Source organism: Hevea brasiliensis, chromosome 9 (assembly GCF_030052815.1).
Source record: "Hevea brasiliensis isolate MT/VB/25A 57/8 chromosome 9, ASM3005281v1, whole genome shotgun sequence".
NCBI lineage: Eukaryota > Viridiplantae > Streptophyta > Magnoliopsida > Malpighiales > Euphorbiaceae > Hevea > Hevea brasiliensis.
The window spans coordinates 21,879,295-21,906,681 of NC_079501.1; the positions used below are offsets into that span (position 1 = coordinate 21,879,295).

Genomic DNA, 27,387 nt, shown 5'->3' on the forward strand with positions numbered 1-27,387 from the left:
TTCTCATTGCGTATTTCTCTCCTCCATATATATATATATATAAAAAAAGAAAAAAATATAATAAAATAAGAAGTGTACCTTATGTTTTCAAGATTGAAAATATTCTCATGTTTTGAATCCTTTTTCCCCTTTTTCTTCTTAGCCTCATTTTGAACCCCATGGCCCCATTACATCCCTAAAAAGACCTTTGATCTCTTGATAGTACTTACTACATTGGTGGAGATAGGAGTAGGGAATTTGCCTATGGGATTGGAAAATTATCCATTCATTCATTTAATTCCATCATTCTATATAGAGACACTTTGACTATTGATTTTCCTAGAATTCCTTTTGAGCATGACTCTCTCTTTTGATTGGTTGGTTTGGGAATTTTGAATGATAATTGACTTGATGGCTAAGCGGTGAAAGCTTGGATAAGCATTAGATTCTTTGCATTTTGAAGGATGGGTACATGGATTGTTGGTATGGCTAAAGGTGCGTTAAGTTACTTTAATAGGTGATTTACATAGCTCTTTGGATAAGGCACCCCTAAAAATTGCATTATATTTTAAAGTTTGCTTGAGGACAAGCAAAAGCTTGAGTTTGGGGGTATTTGATACATACATTTTGCATAGTCATTTAGGTTTAATTTCATGGCTATTTTATTTGATTATTAATCACTTTTAGCTAATTTCATTAGTCATTTAGATAGTTTTTCATAATTGCCACTTTTTGGATTAATTTGTAATTTTACTTTGTTTTGTAGGTAAAATGGTATTTTTGAGGGACTAAAAAGAAATTTTGCCATTGAGGAGTGATTTCTGCAGCCAAAGATGTCAAAAACAAGTTTCAAAGTTGAAGTATGCATTGGCCAAATTGCGCATAACTTGCCGTATAAGTTATGTAGATCTGCATAAGGAGAAGAAACAATGTTCCAATACCTGCCGAAATCTGCATAAGTTGCCGCATAACTTATGCAGATTCGTGCCTCCCTTATGCAGCCTCACAGAATTGTGCATAACTTATGCAGTCTTGCACCTTGCTCATGCAGTTTACCTGAGAGAGCGAAACCAGTAGCGCATAAGGGATTTGCATAACTTAGCGATCCACTTATGCGATCCATAAAGATATCATTGATGAGCTGGCAGAAGATTCCCTCAGAAAATCACACCTCAAACACACCATTTTAGGGCTTCTTGTCAGAAAAAGTTATAAATAGACCCTTATCCCATTTTAGAAAGAGAGAGGAAGAAAAGGAAAGGAAAGGGGCAGCAGCTGAAGAGTCAAAAACGTCACTCCCATCATTTCCAAACAGATTTGGAGTTTTCTTTCCTTTATTGCATATTTCCTACCTTTCTTGTATCGGGTTTCTTTAGTTTTAGTTTATTTTCATGATTTATTTCCTCTTTTACTTAGAATTTCTTGTGTTAAACATGGATTGTGAGTAGTTTTTTTTTTATTCTGGAGTAAGGGATGTAATATTTTAGTTATTTTTGTGGATTTGAGTAGGTTAGTCCCAATTTATTAAATTTATGAGGTTTAATCCATTTCTTGTGTGCTTATTCACATGCTTAATGAAGGGTCCCATTAAGTTATGTTCTTAATCCTTGGTTGAAGCACCGAAAGGAGAAAACCAAGTGATAGTTAATCAAGAAATTGGATTTAATTAACTTAGATCTAGAAATAGACTAAGGGTTAAGAGGGTTTTAATAGATTGATTAAAGAACCTAATAGGTCTTGGTTAATTTTAATTCCACGAAAGTAGGATTAAGTTAATTAAGACACTCTTTGTCTCACTCGAAAGAGTTTTTAAAGGATTTTAGAATTAATCTCCTTTAAACCCATAAATTTCATGGATTGGGCTAGCTAGGGAAAATCCCAAAATGACTTAAATATGAACCCTTAACTCTAGAATCGTCTTTCATCAATTATTGCTTGGAATTTTACTTTTGAGTGTTTAGTTTAATCTCATTTTATTAATTTTCATTATTATCAATTTCTTTATTTTGTGAATTATTAAATTAGTCATTGTTTGAATTTAGTTTTGTATTTTCATACCTTATGCTTCAAATTCCTAAATTTCTTTTATTAATTTGATTAAAATACAATTTTAACATATTTTATTTTACATCAAAAATTTAATCATTAACACAACTCCTCGTGGGACCGATATCTTTTATCTTACTTGAATGACCAGTGCACTTGCGGTTGGGACACATCACAGTCATAGCCAAAGACCACTTGGGTAAGCCATGTGGTTAGGCATGTAAAGCCATTCCAGCAATGTCGGATGCCTTGACTTTCGAAAGTTTGGCATGTAGAGAGGCCATTCTCTTGGCAAGAGCTAGATGTTGGGATCACATTATAATAGAAGGAGACTGCCAAGTGGTTATAAGGGCCGTACAAGGAGAGAATGCACCAATAGACATTTAGAATATCATTCATGATATTTCAACTCTATCTTCCTCCCTGTCAGATGTATCCTTTTCTTTTGTTCACAGACAGGGTAATCGAGCAGCACATAGTTTAGCTTCTAAAGCTCTTCGAGATGCATCTTTTGCTTGTAATTCCTTTTTTCAAATCCTGTTTGTATCTTCCCTTATGCCCAGCTAGGGCTTCTATGAAAGCTTTTCTTTGGAAAAAAAAATCAAAAATATTTTCCAACCAAAATATAATTAATTAGAGATGAAGAACGAAGAACTAAAGTCATGTTTCCCCAGAATGGCGTCTTGGTAGCTTTTCTTCCCTATATTTTCAATAAAATAAATAAAATCATGTTTTATATGTGTCCTCACTCCTGCCTCTTGGAGAAATTGTTTTTACTGAAATCTTCAATCAACAAATTGAGGAAATAAAAAATATTTAATATAAAGAAATTCTTAGATAAATTAATTTTATTACATTAGCTATAAATTAATTATCTTTTTCTAGGATGCTTCGTATGGATAGGCATACCAAGGTTGCAACATGTTTACAGGGAAGGTACTGGCTTTTTCCCTGTTTTTATCCTTGAACAAAATAAAAGAAAAAGAAATTATATTCACCTATTTATAACAAACCTTTTAATTTTAGCCTAATGATAAAACATTTCAAATGTGTCCCATCTATATAATTTTAGCAATTTTTTTTCTTATTAATTTTTAAAATTAATTGTAATTTTATTTAATAATAGATGTGAACTTGTAATTTTAAGAAATAATATTTTAATTACATTTTTGTGGAGCCATAATTGAAAAATAATATTTTTATTTCCATACATTGATATGTACGGACCCTGATTTAGCTCTAAATTTGGCAAAGCTGCAATCATCTTTTTAATAAATAAAAAACAAAAATTATGGAGGGAGTGTATTCAATTTTTTTGCCCTTACCTAAAGCCTTTAAATCGAAGCCTAACTCACTAATGAGGACATGACAATTCTACTATATATCAAGATTAAAGATAACATATAGTTACTTATATTTTCATAAGATTTAATTGTAAAATTATAATATTGCTAATGATAATTACTCAAAATTTTAAATTTAAGGACTCGATTAAACTAATAATAATTGCTCTTAATTAAATTCACATGAGTTCATTATAACTTCTTCTCTCCACCTCTTCTCCTCCAAATAACAAATTATCATCTCCTCCACAAAAATCACAATAAAAAATTTCTCACAACGAATCGATATTCTCCTGCCACTTGACTTTACTTATATTTATCATAATTAATGGCTTAGCTGTAATTGTTGACGATAGGATTTGCGCTGAGGTAAGGTCTTCCAAGGCAGAATAGCTCCAAAATACATTTATGACATCTAATAGAATTCCACAAAAGCCCATTGAATAATATGACAATCCATAAAAAAAAAAAACATCATTCATTCCACATTCTTACCTTAATCCACACACATCACATGGCATATAAAGCATGATATATATATATATATACACACACACACACTCCCATAGCTAAGGCATTCCTTCTTTAGACCTTACTCGAATCCTTCAAATTGCGACAGTAAATTTCAATGATAGATTCAAATTTGGTGGTTAGGATTTTGAAGAAATCCACTGAAAATTTAAGAAGGTTAGTGAAAAGAGATTGTGCAAGGCTAAATGCGTAGAGGTGTGAAGTAGTGCAGCAGAGTGGTCAATTTCTGGTTTAAAGAAAAATAATGTAAGGCTAAGGTCATACGCAACAATAGTGGATAGGTTGAAAAGGACAAAAGTAGGGATACCGGAGAAAGTTGGCCTCAGATAAGAATGGCAATATGGTACTCTGGAAAACTAAAGATACCTAAAACCATTTAATATTACAAATTTATCTTCAATTTAATTACAATTTCACTTGTCTCCATTGATTTTCATTTTAAATTAATTATTATTATCCGTATTCTATCCAAATTTACTTAATTTATATTTAATTATCTAATAGATAAGATTTAAAATTAAGACACTTATTAATTATTAAATTTGAATTCGCTCTAGAGGATAAAAAGTTTGAAAAGTAAAATGTAATTTTTAGAGATTAAAGGAAATATTTATATTTATTTTTATTTATATAATTTTAAAAATACAATGATTTAAGTATAGTGATGTCTCTTATTACTATATTTTATAGTGTCTTTAATGTTGCTCTTTAACTATATCATGTTAAGTTTCTGTTCCACTTACTTATGAGTGATTTAAGAACAATCAATTCAATTGTATTAATTAAAATAGATGAATAAAAGAAATAATCCGTTATTAATATATTTATACTTGAAATGCTTGTTTATTTACTATTATTGTGATATTTTCCCCAAGAGGCTCACCATAATATATTATTCCAACTTTTCTTATTAAAATGAGATCGTATCGAATCTCTAAAAATATTTCATCTGCTGTAATTCCAAGCCTTAAAGAGCGATATGCTGAGTCAGACAAGGAGTTGTTGCATTGAAGCCTGAAACTTTCCTGGACCCTTTCTGAATTTCTGAATTTTGTTTCTTATATTATTGCTATATTCTTGTGATTGTGTTTGTTGATTTATTGTAACAGTTTGTGTTGATTTGCGGAAAGAGAAAGACAGAGATTGGGTTTGTTGATTTGCGGAGAGGCAAGGAGAACAATTCTGGGAAAGAGAAAATTTCGCAAAGAGATATTTTAGGGGCTCAATGTGAATTAAAACTAAAGTTACGAGTTTGATTCCACCAAATAAAACTATAATAAGCATTCAGTAGACAAAAATGTGAAAATATATGGATGCATTTTGCCTTTTGGTTTCAATATTTCAGTTTTACAAAAAGAAAATCAAAAGATTCATTTGAAATTGTCTGTAAAAAGAATGTTTTTAAATTAATTCCTACTGCTTATTTTGCATTCATAAAAAACAAAAGTCTCAAGTTGATGAAAATTGATACTCATAAGTCTTAAGATTCTGGAAATTTCTTTTCAAAAAAAATGATAAAATAGAGAAAAATACCAGCAAAAAAATTATCAGAACAGAGTCGAAATAAGACGCTGAATAAAAATATATACGCATAAGCATTAAGCATCTTAATTAATTCAGGAATTGATACAAAAGAGAAAAACACAATAAGGCAGAGTCTCATGCTCTCTGACATTCTTTTTAAGTGGCAAACTTGCATACTTTCTTTTAAGCAGGGCTGACGAATTGAAAAAACTATGCTTCTATTTCCAATCTGCCGATCTCCTTCTCCTTCAACACCTTCAGCTTCTACATCTATGGTAGTAAGTGCATCGGCTCTTATCTTCAGCAATGGCTTTTAGGCAGTTACCATATTTCTTTTCATTACAAACTGGCGGCTTCCCCAGAGCATTGAGAGAAAGATGCGGCGCGTCGTCTGCAAGAAGCCTTTGACTGGCATGGGATTCCATGAAAATCTCTTCTTTAATGGATTCATCAGCTACGCCCTCGCCATTCCATGAAAAGTTTATGTTACCATTGAGAAGGACAGCCCTGCTTGTTGATATACATGTGCTAAAGAAAGCAATGTGCAGCATAAAAGCTAGAGACATTGCCATGCATCCTCTCTTTGATGCAATTGCCATTTTGTTCTCCTAATTTCTCCGTTCAGTTTCTGTGTTTGCGTGGAATTTATGGGTAGCCAAGTACCAGAAAAAGGCAAGATTTGAAAACCAAGAGTGGGAGAAAGAAATGTCACCTTCATTTGAGAGAAAGTTGATGTTTATTGCAGTAAATTTTGGAAGATTTTTGCGTCAACTTATAATTTGACTAACTCTGCATATTGTTTTACCAAGTACTAATGGTGAATTTCCAAGGTTGATTTTGTCGTCGGCAGGCGCAATAATGCTCAAGTAATCCAACGAGGTCAGTGTCATGGACTACGTACAGAGATTCCTGGTGACGATAAGGGACAAACAATTGAAGCTGGCATTCGACCATATCTTGCGATTTCAAGTGGCTAAAAATTATTGGTATCCTTTGAGTACTTTTCCTGCCTAAGTTATGATACATCTCACCCACGTCTACTCAGTTGCAGTTGCAGTTGCAGATATATTTAGAACAGGGCTTGCAATGGATAATCTTTTTTCTAGGATTAATGTGTTCTTTGGTGACAGACATGACAAGAGTTTAAGCTGATAATGCTTCGCTCCCAATTTAAGATGTTTTTTTTTTTTTTAATTTCTGATTTTGTAATTCCAGATTTCTTTATGAGTTTGTTCTATTAAAATATAAGAGGAAGCAAAAGCGAAATAAAAAATCCTAACCTTTCAAATTAATATTTAATTTCTGATTTTTAGAGATCATAAAGTGTTTGGTATAGATATTTTCTTTTTTTTTTTTATTGCAAATATACAGCTACTGACAGAGTCGTAAATGAGAAGATAATAAGGTGTAGTATTAGTAGTAAAAGGACATTAAGTAATGTCACATTATTAATAGTAAAAAGATGTAGATATTTATTCATACTCAAAAATTTAAATTGTTATTGAAAAATATCGAAAAATAAAACTTTAGGATATTTTTACGAATGTAGTTAGATTTTATACTTTGCAATTTAAATTTTTTTTAATAAATTATGTATTCGGACTCTCTTATTTTAATCTGGTTTAAATATAGTATATTATATTCATATCAAATAAGTACTTAAGATTTTACTGTTTCATCTAAATTCATTATTTAATATATAATTAGTTGTCTTATCAGTGCATTGTGAATTATTTATAATTTTATTTTAATAATATAATTAATATTTATTTTTTATTTTTTATATTTTTAAAATCATACTATAAAATTTTTGTTAATGATCAAATTTTATTATTTTATTTCAAATGTTAATAACTAAAATTCTTGATTAATTATATTTTCATTGCATTTGATATAATTTTATATTTAATAAAAGATATAAAACTATATACTGTTAGATTTTAAATTTTATAAATGCTTTTTAGTGAATAATTATATGTTAATACAATTTTTAAAAAGTAAATAAATACAATTTTTAAAAAATAAATAACTGTTTTTTAATATAACCAAAAATTTATTTAAAAAGGATTATTTTTAGTATATATGATATGAAATGCTTGAAATTATAAATATAAGAATTTCAAAATTCTTAAAAGATGTAATAAAAAAGAATTTTAAACAATTTTTTATGAAATAAAATTTTAAAAATTGAAATTTGAAAATGATTAAATAAAAAATTAATATTTAATATAATAAGTTAATTTTTTAAAAAAGGTAAAAAAATAAAAAATAAATTGTGCCACATGTCGATATAATTCTAAGTTAATGGTACATTTGACACAAATATATATTATGTGATTTTCGGATATTTATATATACTAAATTAGTTTATAAATATTGTATTAATTAAAATTATAATAAATCTCATTTAATTGAGTTATAAACGTTAAAATATTGATAATAATTTTCTCGGTTGAAACAATCGGATGAAACGAATGGTATATACTCAATTTTTTGTTTGGTTAATGTAAAGGATAAAAGAAAAGAGAAAGACTATAAAATTTCTCAGTAAAAATAGTGTTTCTCTTTTTGAAAAATAATTTTTTTATATTATAAAAAAAAATCATATAATTATGAGAGATGATAGATACGTTAACTTACCTAATAATTTCTAAGAAAAATGCTCTTCCTCCATTGTTACGGATAATGACTATAGGTAATCCACAATGGGTAATCTGCCGAAAGGGAAAATCTCATTAATATAATAAAAAACAAGTCTACTTTTAACAAATGGACATGTTGCACATGTTAGTGAATCACAAATTATACCTCAAATTAAAAAAGGATTCAGTGTCCCTGTGGATTCATTATTTCTGAAAACACAGTTTTTTATTTCACTTTATATCAGTACCATTGTTGCTCGTACTCCTTTCACCAGTACTAGCTGTGCTCCTTGAACATGAAGTTGGTCCACATAAAAATGTAAATTGCTCATCATCACCCGTGTTAATCAATTTCTGGCTCTCACTGACATCATCTCTGGCATTGACATTTTTCTCAACAGTTTCATGAAGCTGCAAGGCAAATTCAAGACTCCATGCCACGTCGCCCATTGTTGGCCGTTCAATAGCTACGCCGCGTACACAACTATCAGCAGTCTCCCCGAACTTGTTCGAAGAGACAAGTGTGGTGTCACCCTTCAACCGTGGGTCAATAATCTGATCAAGGGATCCTCCATGATAATATTTTCGCGCCCACTTTACCAAATTCACTTCCTCTTTTGGTAAGTTTGAAATCACTGGTCGTCGGGCGCATAATACCTCAAACAACACCACCCCAAATGAGTAGACATATGATTTCTCAGTGAGCTGTTGCCTGCGATAGTATTCAAGGTCAAGATACATAAAACTACCTCTTAACAATAGTACTGACATGTGTTTAGTCTTCACTAGCAGGATCTATTTTTGACAAGCCAAAATCTGAGACCTTGGCCACCCAATTCCTGTCCAAGAGTATGTTTGATGACTTCACATCTCAGTGGATAATGCTTTGCTTTGAGTCTACATGAAGATAAAGCAATCCTCGTGCTGCACCAATACATATTTCTAATCTTTGCTTCCATGGGAGAGGAGTGTTCATTGTTTTGTACAGATGATCTTGAAGGGTACCATGCGGCATGTACTCATAAACAAGGATCATCTCACCTTGATCATCGCAGTATCCAATCAAAGACACAAGATGAACATGGCGGAGCTTGGACAACATCTAAATCTGTGTGGAACTCGCGGATACCCTATTTGGATGATGAAGCTACCCGTTTGATCGCAGCTGGTATGGATCCACTCTCAATGAAGCTAGCCGGATTTCTGGCATAAATTTAGGCTTTATAATATAATTATTTAGATGATCAGGGTCAATTATCCTCTTTCACTCAGCCGCCACAGTGATTTTCGGTGTACTATGAGTAGATATTGATTTTATTTATAATTTTAATATTATTATACATACAAGGCATGCTCATGCATTCACTTATAATTATATGTATATAGCTATTATAGGCACCATTTGTGTTGCATTATTATTTGATGAAATTGATGTGGGTGTCACCTCAGGGTAATTTGAAGCTGTGTGCGCGCGTCGACGTGCATGAGGTGTGGTACTGGATATGGGTAGGATGGGCAGATCGACTTGAGCTAGTCTCGTTTAGGGCTCGGTCCTTTTTATGATAAGTCGGGGTGAGTACGGCTTTGAGTTGATCTTACTAACCTCTGTATTTGGATTATTAAGAGAAAGTCCGGTTCGAGTTGATCTCACTAGCAGGTGTTGGAAGTAAGAAAGCTATAGAGAGGATCAGCTCCTACATCTATATGTATTGATATGACACACGTTGTGAGTGCTCCAAATTATTGTTTGTGCGAATATTATTTGAATGGTTTGGAAATATGTGTTTATATTGCATTTCATACATAGAAATGCATTAGGCCTAGATAATTATAGAAATTGTATTTAAAATCAATATCTTACTATATGAGTTGAACGCTCATCCTTGTTCAACTATTTTTCCTCAGGTGACAGGTGGTCTTCTTGTGAATAACCTGCTCCCTTTCTTGAAGGTTTACCAACAGTAGCTTAATTGTATTTCATTTTCTTGATTTATATTCTAGAACTTCGCATGTATCAATAGTGCATTAACCTTTTTTAGGATTGTAATATCCTAATCATTTGGGTGTTGTAAACTTATTATATGATTGTGCTTGGATGTATGAGATGAGTATTTCCTTGGATGGGGGAGCTAAGCTTTCATTGGATTATTTATCAGATTGAGGATTGTGAGGGTGAGCAGAGCTCCCCAGATTGTGTATTTTTGTGTTTACAGGCCGGGTGAGTTAATACTCCCTGATGGATAGTCCAATTTGTAGTTGGACTTTATTCGTTTGTTTTCTTAAAATTAGACTATATTTATAGGCTTTATGGTTGGACTAGGAATAGTTAGACTTACTACGAGCTTTGGGGGCCTTATGTTGACCAAAGTCCTAGTATCGGTCCAGCCCAAATTTGGGGTCATGACAAAGTTGGTATCAGAGCTTAGGCTTTAAATTCATAAGAAAGTGTATATCTAGAGTTGTCACATGTGGAGTATAGGATCCTATTTCGTCTTCTTCTATAATTCCTTGTTTCTAAACCTGCGTTATTCCTTGGGTAGTTCAAGAGTACTTCAATTTAGTGTCTCGATATTCATGGAGTACATGATGATGTGGAGTAGAGCTAGCAGACGTGTTGAGGTCTGTCGTCAGGTTGCATGCTCTATAAGATGTTATGTTTTTCCCGGTATGGGGCTAAGTGGCGTACCTATCTAGTACAAGGCACGAGAGCATAAAGGTGAGTTGTGGCCATGTAGTTGCCCTAGATAGGGGTGAGGGTACTGCTGCTAGCAGTCGTCAATGGATAGCCCTGTTAGAGTAACTTTATGCTACCAGTGAGTTCAAGAACGATAAGAAATTGGAAAACCTAGTCTGTTGGGATGTCCCATAATAACTATGCAATATTCTCGATATTTGTACTATAAGATGCAAATTACAGTACTGACATGGGATTATTATGTAGAGCTACGTGCTTCCCTATGGTGTTCCATGATGAGAGTGTTTACAGGTAACCTCTGGTTTGGTATAGATATGCCAGAACAGAGTTTTATATTTGTAGAGGAGTTGGGAACTCCTAGTTAGGGGTTTAAAACCCTTGAGTTAAAATATCAAAGGTCATAGTTGGGTGGTAGCTAAAGTTAGTGACTTGATTACCCTAGCATGAGCTAGAGTTATATCAGGAGTTGCCATAAGATTAAAGGTTTCAATATAGTCGTAAGTAAAAGTAGCACCTACAGAGTGAGATTATCTGGTCTCCAATATGGGGTCTTGGATAGTTTTGGCATTACAATGGACGTTTTTCCTAAAGTTTAATGAAAATTATATCTTCTTTGTGTGACAGCAAGGCGTGAAGTATGACTTTACTCCCCTAAAAAAGAGATCGGATGCTATGAATGGTGTTCGTAGCTTATGAAATGACGCTTTAAGGAGTTTGCAGTATGATAAGAGAGCAGATAGCCTGACATAGTTGTGGTAAGGTGACAGATGCAGTACTTCTTTTGCAGTCAGTTATGCTATAGGGTATGGTCTTATCTTTTCAAGAGAGATAGAATGTTACTACTATTGATGGTGACCTACAGAATAGTGTCCCCAATGGGACTGTAAAGTGTGGTAGAGAGTTATCAGCTCAGATATCCTAGAAAGGGTACAAGTTCCATTATAGGAGCCATAAGTAATCAGATCATGATGGATGTAAAGCCTTTAATTTGAATGATGAGTTTGGGTGTCCAGTATTTTAAGTTTTGGCTAAGTGAGTGGATATGAGAAAATAAAATCCTTGTAGATCTTTGATACATGCATTTTGCATAGTCATTTAGGTTTAATTTTATAGTCATTTTATTTGATTATTAGTCACTTTTAGCTAATTTCATTAGTTATTTAGAAAGTTTTTCATAATTGTCAATTTTTGGATTAATTTATAATTTTACTTTGTTTTGTTGGTAAAATGGTGTTTTTGAGGGACTAAAAAGAAATTTTGCCATTGAGGAGTGATTTCTACAGCTAAAGATGTCAAAAATAAGTTTTAAAGTTGAAGTATGCATTGACCAAATTGCGCATAACTTGCAGCATAAGTTGTACAGTTCTGCACAAGGAGAAGAAATAATGTCCCAAACCTGCCGAAATCTGTATAAGTTGCCGCATAACTTTTGCAGATTCATGCCTTGCTTATGTGACCTCATGGAAAACTGCATAACTTATGCAGTCTTGCACCCTGCTCATGCAGCTTCTTACAGAGAGCCAGGAATCAACTGAAAACTGCATAAGGGACTGCATAACTTATGTAGTCCACTTATGCAGTTCCATAAAGTAAAAGGAGCAGCAGCTGAAGATCCAAAAAGAGGGAGCCAAAAACGTCACCCCCTCCATTTCCAGACAGATTTGGAGTTTTCTTTCCTTTCTTGCATATTTCTTACCTTTCTTGTATTGGGTTTCTTAGTTCTTAGCTTAGATTAAGGTTTTATTTCCATATTAACTCAGAATATCTTGTAATTATTATGGATAGTGAGTAGTTTTCATTAGATTCTGGAGTTGGGATGTAATATTTGAGATATTTTGTGGATTTTGATTGGGTAATCCATATTTTGTGGTCTTAATGAGTTTTATTCATTTATTGTGTGCTAAATGACATGCTTAGTGTAGGATCCCATTAAGTGATGTTCTTAATCCATGGTTGAGGCACCGAAAGGAGAAAGCCTTGTGATAGATAATCAAGAAATTGGACTTAATTAATTTAGATCTAGAAATAGACTAAGGATTAAGAGGATTTACAGATTAATTAAGGAACTTAATGGGTCTTGATTAACTTTAACTCCACAAAAGTAGGATTAGATTGATTAAGGCACTCTTTGTCCCACTCGAAAGGGTATTCAAAGGATTTAAGAATTAATCTCCTTAAAACCCGTAAGTTCCACAAGATTGGATAACCAATTTAAAAATCCCAAAATAGCTTGAATATGAACTCCCGAACCCCAGAATCGCCTTTTTATCATTGTTAATTTCTAATTGAATTTAATTACTTGCCATTTTAAATCTTGCCATATTTCAATTTGCTTATTTTGATGCAATTTTAGTTAAATCATTACATTGTTGAATAGATTATTAATTTTACACATATAGAATTCACATTTTAATATCTATTAATTTATTACTTTAATTTCAAAAATAGTTCAAATTAGTCAGAATTTTTATATCAAAAATTCAATAATTAACACAACTCCTCGTGGGAACGATATCTTTTCTATATTACTTGTACGACCCGTGCACTTGCGGTTGGGCCACATCAAGTTTTTGACGCCGTTGCCGGGGAGTTGTTTGTTTAAGATTGAATTCTTGATTATTTTAGTTGTTTATAGTTTTATCTTTGTTATCTTTTCATTTTGTGTTTGTTTGTTCTTTTTAGGTACTCTTAATCTTTTATGAGAAGAGCTAGAAGCACAAGTGACACATCCTTATTGTTTAATCCTGAAATTGAGAAATTTTGTAGAGCCAACAAGAAAGAAACTAGAAAAAGGAAAGAAGCTTTGAGAGAAACTGAAATTGAAGCAGACATGGCTGATGAAAGAATTAGAATTGGTGGTGGTAATGCTGGAAATGATCGAAACAATGAACATGCAGCCCAAGGTGAAGAGGTTGTAAATGCTAATGTGCCTAGGGGAAGTATGATGGATCATGCTTTTCCTCGTTTTGATGACTTGAGAGAGAGCATAGCAAGACCAAGAATTGATGCAAATAGTTACAAGATGGATTTTGGGGTTCTTCAAATGATTCAAAATTCCTAATTTGGGGGACATCCTTCTGAAAATCCACACACATATCTAAAGAAGTTTGCTATGATTTGTGATATACAAAAACAACCTGGAGTATCTAATGATGCAGCAAGATTGAAGCCATTCCCATTCTCTTTGAAGGATAGAGCATTGGATTGGCTTGACTCTTTACCTCACAACTCCATTACAAATTGGGAGCAACTCACTGATGCATTTCTTGCACAATATTTTCCACCTGGAAAAACTCAAGAATTGAGGAATCAAATGACAGTTTTTAGACCAAGAGAAGATGAAACTCTCTATGAATCATGGATGAGATGGAAGGAATTAGAGAGACAATGCCCACATCATGCCATTCCAAAATGGATGATAAACCAGAATTTTTACGCCAATGTTACTCCTGCAATTAGAGGGATTATTGATGCTCAAACAGGAGGAGAATTTATCATGAAGCATGAAGATGAAGCTTATGAGCTATTGGAGAAAATTGCAAAGAATACTCATCTTTGGAGTAGTCCAAGAGGATCAGCTCCAACTCAAAAGAGGCAAGCTGCTGGAATGTATGACCTCGATCCATTCAACATGATTAATACAAAGTTTGATGCACTTACAAATGTTTTGGCTAAGAAGATGGAAGATTTAAGTATGTTGGTTAGTTCATCATCATCATCTGAAAGTTCACAACAAGTTGCTTATGCAAAAGGAACTACTAGCTGTGGAGTAGACTATGGAGAGCAAGCTGCATATGTTGGTAATTATGAAAACAAACAAATGGGGAATCCTTACTCTCAAACTTATAATCCAACTTGGAGGAATCATCCCAATTTTTCATGGGGAAATCAGCAAAATCAAGTCCCAAATCAGAATCTTCAACCACAACAACAACAAGGAATTCCATATCAGCAAAATAGGCAACCATTGCCTAATTTTCAGCAGAGAAACATGAATCCTGCACCTCCACCAAAACAGCAAGAACAAAGTTCCACCACAGAAGCTTTATTACAACAGATTCTTGCTAACCAAACTAAGCATGATGAAGAGATGAGAGAGATGAAAGCAAGGCTAGAACAGATGCAAACACATAACAGAATGTTGGAAAATCATATTGCACAACAAGCATCTTCCTCAGGTACCAAGTCTTTTGAAAAACTTCCAAGTCAATCGGAAAACCCAAGAGAGCAGTGTCAAGCTATTACTTTAAGAAGTGGGAAAGTTGTAAATAATGAGAAGAGTGAAAAAAATGAGAAAAGTGAAAATAGTGAGAAGAGAGAAAATGAGAAAGAAATTAATGAGAGCAAAAAACAAGAAAGTGAGAAAAAAAGTATAGAAAAATGTAAAGAGAAAATTGAAGAGAAGGAAGAGAAGTATATAACTTCAGAGCCTTACAAAGCATAACTTCCCTTTCCACAAAGATTTCAAAAAGCCAAGCTTGATAAGCAATTTGGAAAGTTCTTAGAGGTTTTGAAGAAGCTATACATAAATGTGCCTTTTATTGATGCTCTTTCACAAATGCCCTCTTATGCAAAATTCTTAAAAGAAATTCTCTCAAATAAGAGGAAACTTGAAGACCATGAAACTGTAGCTTTGACAGAAGAATGCAGTGCTATCCTCCAAAGGAAACTTCCTCCAAAGCTCAAAGATCCAGGGAGTTTTTCAATTCCATGCCACATTGGGGAATCATGTTCTACAAAAGCTTTATGTGATTTAGGGGCTAGTGTTAGACTTATGCCACTCTCCATTTATGAGAAGCTCAATATGGGAGATCTTAAGCCAACCCACATTTCTCTTCAGTTAGCTGACAGATCAATTAAGTATCCTGAAGGGATTTTAGAGAATGTGCCTCTGAAGGTTGGGAAGTTCTATATACCTGTTGACTTTGTCATCTTGGACACGGAAGAGGATTCTAATATCCCAATTATCTTGGGAAGACCCTTTCTAGCTATAGCAGGAGCATTGATTGATGTTAAGGGAGAAAAATTGACTCTTAGAGTTGGTGAAGATCAATTGTTTTTCAATATTAATAACACTATGAAGAAGCATCATTCTGAAGCCGATACTTGTTTGAGAATTGATATAATTGATGAGCTGGTTGAAGAACACTTCAGAAAGAGATATCCGGAAGATCCACTTGAAAATTGCTTGATTCATGGAGGAAGCATAGACTATGACAACCCTCATATGGCTACATAAGCTCAACATTTAGAGGGTAGTCCACCATTCATTTCTGCTCCAGTTTTTCGACTCACACAAAAGGAAATAGTCGAATCTAAGCAACCGTCATTCAAGGAAGAAGATGTACCTAAGGTAGAACTTAAGCAACTTCCTTCTCAGCTCAGGTATGAATTTCTTGGCACTAATAACACTTATCCAGTAATTGTAAATGCAAACTTGAGTACTTTAGAGGTTGATAAGTTGTTAGAGTGTTGAGGCAATTTAGGAAAGTTTTAGTATATACCATAGATGACATTAAGGGAATAAGTCCACACTTTTGCATGCACAGAATTATTTTGGGAGAAAATTGTAAGCCATCTATTGAACATCAGAGGAGGTTGAACCCAAATATGAAAAGAGTTGTTAAAAAGGAAATTTTGAAGTTGCTTGATGCAGGGATCATATATCCTATCTCAGACAGTACTTGGGTGAGCCCAGTACAGTGGTCAAAAATGAAAATAATGAATTAATTCCCACCAGAACAGTGACTAGTTGGCGAATGTGCATAGATTATAGAAAATTAAATATTGCCACTAGAAAAGATCATTTTCCACTTCCCTTCATTGATCAAATGTTAGAAAGACTAGCTAGGCATTCTTATTTTTGCTATTTAGATGGGTATTCAGGATTTTTTCAAATCCCTATCCATCCAAATGATCAAGAGAAAACCACTTTCACTTGTCCATATGGAACCTTTGCTCATAGGAGGATGCCATTTGGGTTTGTAATGCACCAGCCACTTTTCAAAGGTGCATGATGGCAATCTTCTCAGATTTCATTGAAGATACAATGGAGATTTTTATGGATGATTTTTCTGATAATGGATCTTCATTTGACATATGCTTGGCTAACCTTTCTAAAGTTTTGCAGCGATGTGCAGATACTGACCTTGTCTTAAACCAGGAAAAGTGTCATTTCATAGTTCAAAAAGGGATAGTGCTTGGACATTTGGTGTCTAACAGAGGAATAGAGGTTGATAAAGCCAAGGTTGAAGTGATAGAGAAGATGGCTCCTCCTACCAATGTCAAAGGAATTCGAAGTTTTCTAGGGAATGCCGGGTTCTACAAACGCTTTATCAAGGATTTTTCTAAAATAGCCAAACCTTTATCTAATTTGTTAAGCCATGACTTACCATCTATATTTGACCAAGAGTGTTTGGATGCCTTTTGTAGGTTGAAGCAAGCTCTTATCACTGCACCAATCATGCAACCGCCTGATTGGAGCCTACCTTTTGAAATTATGTGTGATGCTAGTAACTATGCAATTGGAGCTGTTCTTGGTCAAAGAAAAGACAAAAGGGCTTATGCTATTTATTATGCTAGTAGAACACTGGATGAGGCTCAAACAAATTATGCAACAAGCGAAAAGGAATTACGAGCAATTGTCTTTGCATTGAAAAAGTTCAGACCTTACATTATTGACTCAAAGGTGGTTATATTTTCAGATCATGCTGCTATCAGGTATTTACTCCGTAAAAAGGAGGCTAAACCTGGGCTCATTAGGTGGATTCTGATGCTACAAGAGTTTGATTTGGAGATTAGAGATAAGAAGGGAGCTGAAAATGTAGTTGTGGATAATCTTAGTAGGTTGAAATTGGATGATGAAGAAATGGATGAAGTCCTTATTTATGAGTTTTTCTTGGATGAATAACTTTTCTCTCTTGTTGCTAAACTACCTTGGTATGCAGACTTGGTGAATTATCTATCTTGTGGAGTTTTACCTCTAGGAATGACATGGCAACAAAAGAAAAAGTTTTTGCATGAGGTAAAATTTTATAGATGGGATGATCCTTTACTCTTTAGGAGATGTTGTGATGGTTTAATAAGAAGATGTATTCCTGATGAGGAGACACAGAGTGTTATGCATCATTGCCATGCTTCTGATTATGGAAGACATTTTAGAATCTCTAAAACAGCTAGTAAAATTCTGCAGGCTGGTTTCTTTTGGCCAAACCTTTTTAAGGATGTGAGGAAATTTGTGTTAGAATGCGATAAATGTCAAAGGAGTGGAAATCTGTCAAAAAGAGATCAAATGCCCCTAAATGATGTTCTTGAAGTGGAATTATTCGATGTCCGGGAAATAGATTTTATGGGCCCATTTCCTCCTTCATATGGTAATAAATACATTCTAGTTGGAGTTGACTATGTGTCAAAGTGGGTGGAAGCTATTGCAACTCCAACTAATGATGCTAAGGTGGTAGTGAAATTCTTGAAGAAATTTGTCTTAAGTAGATTTGGAGCTCCAAGGGCTGTAATTAGTGATGGGGGTTCACATTTTTGTAATAAGCAATTTGAAAGCTTAATAAGGAAGTATGGTGTAGTGCACAAGATAGCTACCCCATACCATCCTCAAACTTCAGGACAAGTTGAAATTTCTAACAGAGAACTCAAACATATCTTGGAGAAAACAGTGAGCAATTCTCGGAAAGACTGGTCTGTCAAACTAGATGATACTTTATGGGCATATAGGACTGCTTACAAAACCCCTATAGGAACTACTCCCTTTAGGTTGGTGTATGGTAAGTCTTGTCATTTACCTGTGGAGCTAGAACATAGAGCATATTGGGCAATTCAGACCTTGAATTTTGATCTCAAGCAAGCTGGTGAAAAGAGGCTATTGCAATTTAATGAGCTTGAAGAATTGAGGATGGATGCCTATGAAAGTGCCCGTATTTATAAAGAAAGAACTAAAGTTTGGCATGATAAGCATTTTAGGAAAAAGGAATTTAAAGAAGGTGATTCAGTTTTATTATTCAACTCAAGATTGAAATTGTTCCCTGGAAAACTTAAATCAAGGTGGACTGGTCCATATAGAGTTTCAAAGGTTTTCCCTTATGGAGCAATTGAAATTTGGAGTGAAAAATATGGGAATTTTAAGGTCAATGGGCATAGATTGAAACATTACATAACTGGAGACCCAATAAAGGGAGCAAGCTGTTACAAGCTCTCTGATCCCTCACCTCTTTTTAGTGAAATGCATGAAGAGTCCAGCTAAGGACTATAAATTAGCACCCTTGGGAGGCACCCCAAGTTCTTTTATTTTGCTTTTATTGATTTACTTTTATTTGCATTACTTTTGTTTTTATCTTAAATCTCCCTAAATTTAATTTTTGACATTGTTGAATTTTGTCTTTTGTAGATGTATTTCAATGGATGAAGGTTGTTGCACTGCTGGGGAGTAACTCTTAATCTGATATTTCACCCTTTAACTCTCCCAAGATTGGCTTATTTTCATTGCATAACCGGTGCAGGTCTGCTTCTTGGTTTATGCAGAGAAATGAAATTTTCAGCAAAGAGGGGTTTGCAACATGTGGCATTTGTTTCTTTGTTGAGGTTGGGTGTGTAACTTTTAAGTACTTGTGCTTATCATGTTAATATGATGGTAAGTGGGTCATTTTAGTAGTTTTGAGCTTATTTGGGTTGTGTGATTCAATGTGCACATACTGCATTTTCTTGGCATAACTTGGAGAGTTCATTTTCTTTTGTGGATAAATGTAACTTTATGCAGATTTTTATTGAGTTTTAATGTGCTAAATGTTAATTTGCAGAGTTTGAGTTGAAATGGCATAATTCACAAATGCTTCTTATGCAGAACTTACTTCTACAAACTTGTATGATGCAATTGTGATGGATTTTGTATATATTGATGTGTTTTTGGTGATAATTTCTCATGATTTATGCTTCATAGAATTATATTTCTTCATTCTAGTGTATTTTTCAAACTTGCAAATCCTTTTCAATTGTAATCTCAATCTTGTTGAAATGTGCATAAGTAATTGCATAGCTTATGCAGCTTTCAGACCATAAATTTTTGCCATTTTTCATCTCTGCTGAAATCTGCATAAAGATGTGCATAGCTTATGCAATTCTGCACTGCTACATTTTTGCTTTTTTTCATCTCTGCCGAAACTTGCATAAGTGTGTGCATAACTTATGCACTCTTGCATAACTTCAAATCCTGCATTTCCATTTTCTGCCGAAATCTGCATGACCAAGTGCATAAGTTATGCACTTCTGCATAATCACATTTTCTGGGATTCCATTTTTTGTCAAAACTTGCATAAGGGAGTGCATAAGTCATGCACTTTTGCACGACCAGTTTTTCACACTTCCATTTTCTGCCGAAACTTGCATAAGGGAGTGCACAGCTTATGCACTTTTGCATGACCACATTTTCTGGGACCCCATTTTTTGCCGAAACTTACATAAGGGAGTGCATAAATCATGCACTTTTGTACGACCAGTTTTTCACACTTCCATTTTCTGCCGAAACCTGCATAAGAGAGTGCATAACTTATGCACACCCATTCCCCCCCTTATGCAGAAAATCACATGTACTGTGCAAATCAAAAAAATTTTTGGCACTCCACTTTCCCACCTCCCACTTCCCGTCATTCCTGTTCACAACCCCCCCATGTTCATTTTTCTTGGCATTAATCCTCCTCCCCACACCTCTTTTCACTGCCCGATGCCCTAACTTCCCTTTATCTCCTTCATTTTCTTCTTCCCTCCTCCATTCCCACCATCGACAACAACAACCATGGAATCACCTCCTCCTTCCCCTCAAGGCTCTCCTCTCCAAGTCATGCCCCTAGCAATGCAGGCCCCCAATCCCAATTCTCCTCCACAACAAACCCCTCTACCTCCTCCTACATCCATCTATAAGAGGAGAATCCGGTCAAAATCAACCCGACCCATGGCCTCTGCACCACCTCTCACAAAACGCAAAGACCCACCTACTACTCCACTTTCAGAGCCCACACCCAAAAACCCCAAAACTTTAGCTTCCACACGATAGGGGGTTGGCGTTTCTACCTCTACCCACAAGCCAAATCACCCTCCTTTAGCAAAAAGCAAACTTCAGCAGTAACACAGGTATCCAAACTACCTTGGCCCCTTCCTAATGCAACCCACAAGGCAACTTTTAAGAGACTAAATGACAGGAAAGTGCAACCCACTAGGTACATTTTTGCAGATGCCCTCCAATCAGTTGGTTTATTTGATAATGTTGTTGCCTACCTTGATGGTCTAGGTTATATGGAATTTGTGCATAAACAAGAACTAGTTTATCCAGCTCTAGTTTTGGAATTTATTTCCTCATTTTTTGCTACTCTGAAATTGTATGAGATAGATTACAAGCCAACTATGAAGTTTAGGTGTTTGGGGCAAAATAGAGAGCTATCATTAGACCAATTTCATAGTATTTTTGGGTTTGCAATTGATGGATTCTTTAGGGTACCATATACAGGCATAGAGGTAGCAAATAAAGGTGTTTGGAATGCTGTTCGTATCACAAACCAATCTTAGAGTTTTTATGCTGGTAGATCCAAGACCTCCCAAATAATAGACCCAGCACTTAGATTTATCCATAGGCTTATTACTAGCACTATCTTAGGCCGAGGGACTAGTTCTGGTGCTGTTGGAAAATCTGAATTGTTCATGCTATGGTGTGCTTTTCACAAAGTCAAAATATCTCTTGGTTACTTCTTCTGTGAGCATGTGTTACATATTGCTACCAAATCTGTAGGTGATATAGTCATGGGTGGGCTCATAACTATTATAGCTAAGCATTTTGGTTTTGATCCGAAAGAGCATCCTCTACCAGCCCTTTCAGACACTCTATATTTTGATGCTACTCACCTATCCAAAACTGGATTCAGTTTGCCACCATCTGACACTGCATAACCAGCAGCAGATACAGGACACACTGCATAACCAGAGGCACAATCTGTACCACCAGTCTAACAGCATTCTACTGAACCTGCACCACCTACTCAGTCTGCACAGGATACCCCAGCAGAATCTGCACAGCCAACACCATCTGCAGCTAGACCCTCTTCATCCACTACACCTCCTCCCTTCAACACTAAAGCCTTTTCACCTATCTTGAAAGGCTTAGTGATGATGTATATTTTGTTGATAGGAAGCTTGAAACTGGTCTTGATACCCTCAAGGATCGTCATGATCAACTCTTTGATTTTGTTATGCAAACTAGAGAAAAACAGAAAGAGTTAAAAGAGATGATGAAACAGCTCATGGCTTTTCTGGGAAGGCCACCTCCACCTCCATCACCTCTTCCAGAACCACCCCTTCGGCAGCAACCAGCTCCATCCAGTCCTTTAGCAGTATCTTTGGATAAGGGCAAAACCATAGAATTAGATTAGTTTTTATTTTGCTTTTGTTCATCTTTCAGGAGTTTTTCTTTTTGGATGTGCTGAAACAATTTTAGTTTGTCTTGAATTCTGTTTTCTTGAAGTTCTATTGGATGGCTATTCCATTAGTTTTTCATTGATTCTCATTGCCTTTACTGCCCTTTTGTGCATACTTGTCAATACACAGTATATATTTACATACCTCTACTGGTGTTTGCATATTTTTCCTTGCTATATCATTATGCAGCAGCTTTTGAATATACTGCAGAGGCTGTGAAACTCCTTATGCAATTGTTCTGCATAGCCTGTGCAGTCCCTTATGCAACTCATGCCATACTGCACAGCTTATGCATTCTCCTTATGCACTTGTTGTGTACAGCATTTTATTCTGCATAACCTGTGCAGCTTTCTTATACATCACCATCATCTCTTGAATTCACATCTGCTCTATACTAGGTAACTCTTTCTTTTTGCTCTTAAATTTAACTATTCCTGGTTATTCCCCTTTGCTTTGAGTTTTGATGCTGCACTGCTTTAGACATTGAGGATGATGCGTCCCTACCGCAAGTGCACGGGTCGTACAAGTAGTATAGAAAAGATATCGATCCCACGAGGAATTGTGTTAATGATTGAATTTTTGATATAAAAAGTTGAGTAAATTGAAATATTTTTGAAATTAAAGCAATGAATTGATGGGTATTGAGAATGTGAAATCTATATGTGCAAAATTAATATTCTATTCAACAATGTATTAATTAAACTAAAATTGCATCAAATTGAAATAAGCAAGTTGAAATATGGTAAGATTAAAAATGGTAAGTAATTAAATTCGATTAGAAATTAACAATGATAAAAAGGCGATTCCGGAGTTCGGGATTTCATATTCGAGTTATTTTGGGATTTTAAATTGGTTATCCAATCTTGTGAAACTAATGGTTTTAAAGAGATTAATTCTTAAATCCTTTGAATACCCTTTCGAGTGAGACAAAGAGTGCCTTAATCAAACTAATCCTACTTTCGTGGACTTAGAATTAATTAAGACCCATTAAGTTCTTTAATTAATCTGTGAATCCTCTTAATCCTTAGCCTATTTCTAGGTCTAAGTTAATTATCTATCACAAGGCCTTCTCCTTTCGGTGCTTCAACCATGGATTAAGAACATTACTTAATGGGATCCTACACTAAGCATGTCATTAAGCACACAAGAAATGAATAAAACTCATCAAGACCACAAAATATGGATTACCCAATCAAAATCCACAAAATATCTCAAATATTACAACCCTTACTCCAGAATCAAAAGTAAACTACTCACTATCCATAATGCTTACAAGATATGATGAGTTTAAATGGAAATAAAGCTTTAATCCAAGCTAAGAAATAAGAAATTAAACACTAGAAATGTAGAAAAGTGTAAGGAAAGAAAGAAATCTGCAAATCTTGGTTGAAAATGGTGTGGAAGGTGAAGGTGACTCTTCAAATTCTGCTCAGCCCCTCCTTTCCTTTTCTGCTCCTTGTCTCCCCTCTAAAATGGGAAAATGAGACTATTTATAGCATTTTTCTGACATGGAGCCCTAAAATGGTATGTTCTAGGAAGAATTATTTGAGGGAATCTCCTGCCAGCTCATTAATGAACTCTTTATGGGACTGCATAAGTGGACTGCATAAGTTATGCAGTCCCTTATGCAGTTCTTGGCTGGTTCTGAGTCACTTATGCGAAGCTGCATAACTTGGTGCATAGGTTATGCACAATTCCGTGAAGGTGCATAAGGGAGGCGAGAATGTGCATAAGCTATGCAGTCTCCTTATGCACATTTCAGCTGGTTCTGGAACAGTGATCTTTCTCCTTATGCGGATCTGCATAGCTTATGCGGCAAGTTATGCACAGTTTGGTCAACGCATATTTCAGCTTGAAAATCTGTTTCTTTGACATCTTTGGCTGTAGAAGACACTCCTCAATGGCAAAATTCTCTTCAGTCCTTCAAAAACACCATTTTTCCTACAAAATAAAGTAAAAATTACAAATTAATGCAAAATTGACAACTATGAAAAACTAACTAATTAACTAATGAAATTAGCTAAAAATGGCTAATAATCAAATAAAAATGGTTATAAAATTAGACCTAAATGACTATGCAAAATATATGCATCAAATACCCCCAAACTCAAGCTGTTGCTTGTCCTCAAGCAAACTTTAGAATGTGATGCAAAGTTTTTAGGAGTGCCTTATCCAAAAAGCTATGAAAATTACCTAATTGAAGTAACTTAACACACCTTCAGCCATACCAGCAATCCATATACCCATCCTTCAAAATGCAAAGAATTTAATGCTTATCCAAGCTTTCACCGCTTAGACATCAAGTCAATTATCATTCAAAATCCCCAAACCAACCAATCAAAAGAGAGGGTCATGCTCAAAAGGAATTCTAGAACAATCAATAGTCAAAGTGTCTCTATATGGAATGATGGAATTGAATGAATAGATGAATAGTTTTCCAATCCCATAGGCAAATTCCCTACTCCTATCTCCACTAATGTAGCAAGTACTATCAAGAGATCAAAGGTCTTTTTAGGGATGTAATGGGGCTATGGGATTCAAAAAGAGGCTAAGAAGAAAAATGGGTAAAAAGTATTCAAAGCATGAGAATATTTTCAATTTTGAAACATAAGGTACACTTTATTATATCTTTTTCTCTCTTTTTTTTTTTACAAAGGAGAAAGAAATACACAATGAGGATTGTCAAGTGCTAGCATATTTTACAAGACACATAAAATGGAGGGACATTTTGATACTTTAGACTTGTATTTTGCATTTTCTTTTGATGCTTGTCCCTAGAATTTGCCACCCCCAAACTCATTTCTTTTAATACTTTGGGTGGATTTCTTTCATTTTGAATGACAATGGTGAAAAGCACATATACTAGCACTTTTTACAAGATGATAAGCATTTCTTCTCCCTTTTATTGTGTATTTTTTTTCCTTTTTTTTCTATTATTTTTTCTATTATTTTTAGAAAGTGTACCTAATATTCAATATTATTCTCATGAAAGGGGTTGGAGTGTTTGGTTCATTGGCTAGGTAGTAATAAGGATTTCAAGAAAAATTAGGGATAAAAAGGCTCAAAGGGGTTTGCAAGGGTCAATTTTAATTAGGAAAATGGCCAAAGGGTTTAAAATGAGGAGGTTTAAATCAAAGAATGCCTAATCATCTCTCTTTTCAAGTACAAGCTGGTATTTCGCCTTGAAAGGTTTAGAAAATTTGTTCTAGGATTGGTGAGACATCATTTGACTACCTTATATCCAATAATTCCCTCTAAACACTTCCATCTCCAAATGACTAGTTGGGTGGCTTTTTGGCTAAGAAGATATAGGCAAGGGATAGACACTTCAAAACCTTGCACCTTTTAGGAAACTTTCAATCCACAAACCCAACTAAAAGGTGAGTCAAATCACTCTCATAGGCACATTTTCAATACTCAAGGTATTTGGCAAAAGAATTTAATGCATGATGCATGATTCCTAAAAATGAGTAATGCATTAACTAAATGGAGGAAGTCTATTTGTATGCAATGTGTACAATTTCTAAGTGATGTATAATGTGTGTGTAAATGTGTAATGAATATGTATGTATGGATGTATATGTATTAGATAGAGGTGTATTTTTGTAGAGATAAACGTTAAGTGTTGTTACAATAGCTGTATCATAACAAACCTTATCTTGTAAGGGTTATTTATACCCAAGATCACAGTTTAATGATATACCTTTTCTGAGATTGCCTTTATGGTATCAGAGCACTCCTAGGGTTTAAACACCTTTCTTGTTAATTCTTTCTTTCTTTTTTTTCGTTTTTCATCATGTCTACAGAGTCTGCTCTTGATGAGTCTCCTTCTCCTGCTGTTATTTCTTCTTCTTCTTCTTCGATTATCTCAAATTTTTTGACTACTATTCCCAATGTTTCCAATCAGATTCATGTTAAGCTTACTCCTCTCAATTATGTTATTTGGAAGACACAGATGCTACCATTATTGCGTGGCTATAATCTTGATAAACATATCGACAAAAATTATGTTCCACCGAATCCTACCCTGCCTGATTCTAATCCCAATCCAGCTTATACTATCTGGTTTCGTGAGGATCAGATCGTCATGAGTTGGATTCACGCTTCTCTTTCTGAAGCTTTGTTATCGAGTTCAGTTGGTGCTACATCTGCATTGGAGATTTGGACGCGATTAGAGCAGAGTTTTGCGGCTGGGAATACTGCCCAGGTGCGTCATTTAAAACACGCAATTCATCATTTGGAACGTAATACAGACTCGATTGAAGTCTATATGCAGCGAGCAAAATCCCTTAGTAATCAACTTCTTGCACTTAATAATCCGATTTCAAGTGATGATCTTGTTGGAGCGATTCTTGATGGGTTGGGACAGGACTATCGTCCTTTTGTGCGTTCCATTGAAGCGAAACTGCAGATGCCCTCTTATGACGAATTGTACGGTTTATTGTTGTCTGAAGAATTGCAGCAGAAAAAATATGAAAATTCTAGTTCTCCAATGACTGCGTTGCTTACAACGCGTAATCAGCAACCTGCGATGGGGTTTTCTAATTCGAATGGTCGTGGAAGGCGTGGTGGTCGAGGTAATCGAGGCGGTAAGAGTGGTGGTCGGTTTCAGAATTATCAGATGCCTACTGTTCAACCACAGCAATCTCAGGGTCAGTTTTTCAGTTCTGCTACTTGTTATAACTGTAATGGTTCGGGTCATATTGCCAGACAATGTCCAAGTCAACGCCGAACGGTTTTGCCACCACCACAAGCTTATCATACAGTTTCGGTTCCTGTTGGTTCGGCTCACGCTTGGAATCTTGCCCAGTTCACAGGATATCGTGCCTGACCACGACCTTGGATTGTTGATACTGGTGCTACACACCATCTTACAGGATCTCTTGGAAACTTGACGATTGATTCTGAATATACAGGACCAGATGAAGTTACAGTAAGCAATGGTAATACAATTCCCATCTCACATGTAGGCAGTACAATATTGAACAATAATCATGATTTTCGTTTGAATAATATTTTGTTTTCTGCTCAATCTCCATTTAGTTTGCTGTCCATTCTAAATTTTACAAATGATAATCAAGTCTCACTTGAGTTCTTTCCTGACTGTTTTCTTATCAAGGATATCCCCACGAGGAAGGTTCTTCACAAAAGTCCAGTT

General features: G+C 34.8%; 1 non-coding gene and 1 pseudogene across 1 annotated transcript; both read right to left on the minus strand.

Annotated features, from left to right (window-relative positions):
* Positions 1-8,296: 8,296 nt before the first annotated feature.
* On the minus strand, positions 8,297-9,274 carry LOC131182835 (receptor-like protein kinase FERONIA; annotated as a pseudogene).
* Positions 9,275-14,058: 4,784 nt separating this feature from the next.
* Positions 14,059-14,165, minus strand: LOC131183491 (small nucleolar RNA R71). Its single transcript, XR_009151545.1, has one exon. It is a non-coding gene; the product is annotated as a small nucleolar RNA R71 (small nucleolar RNA).
* Positions 14,166-27,387: the final 13,222 nt, after the last annotated feature.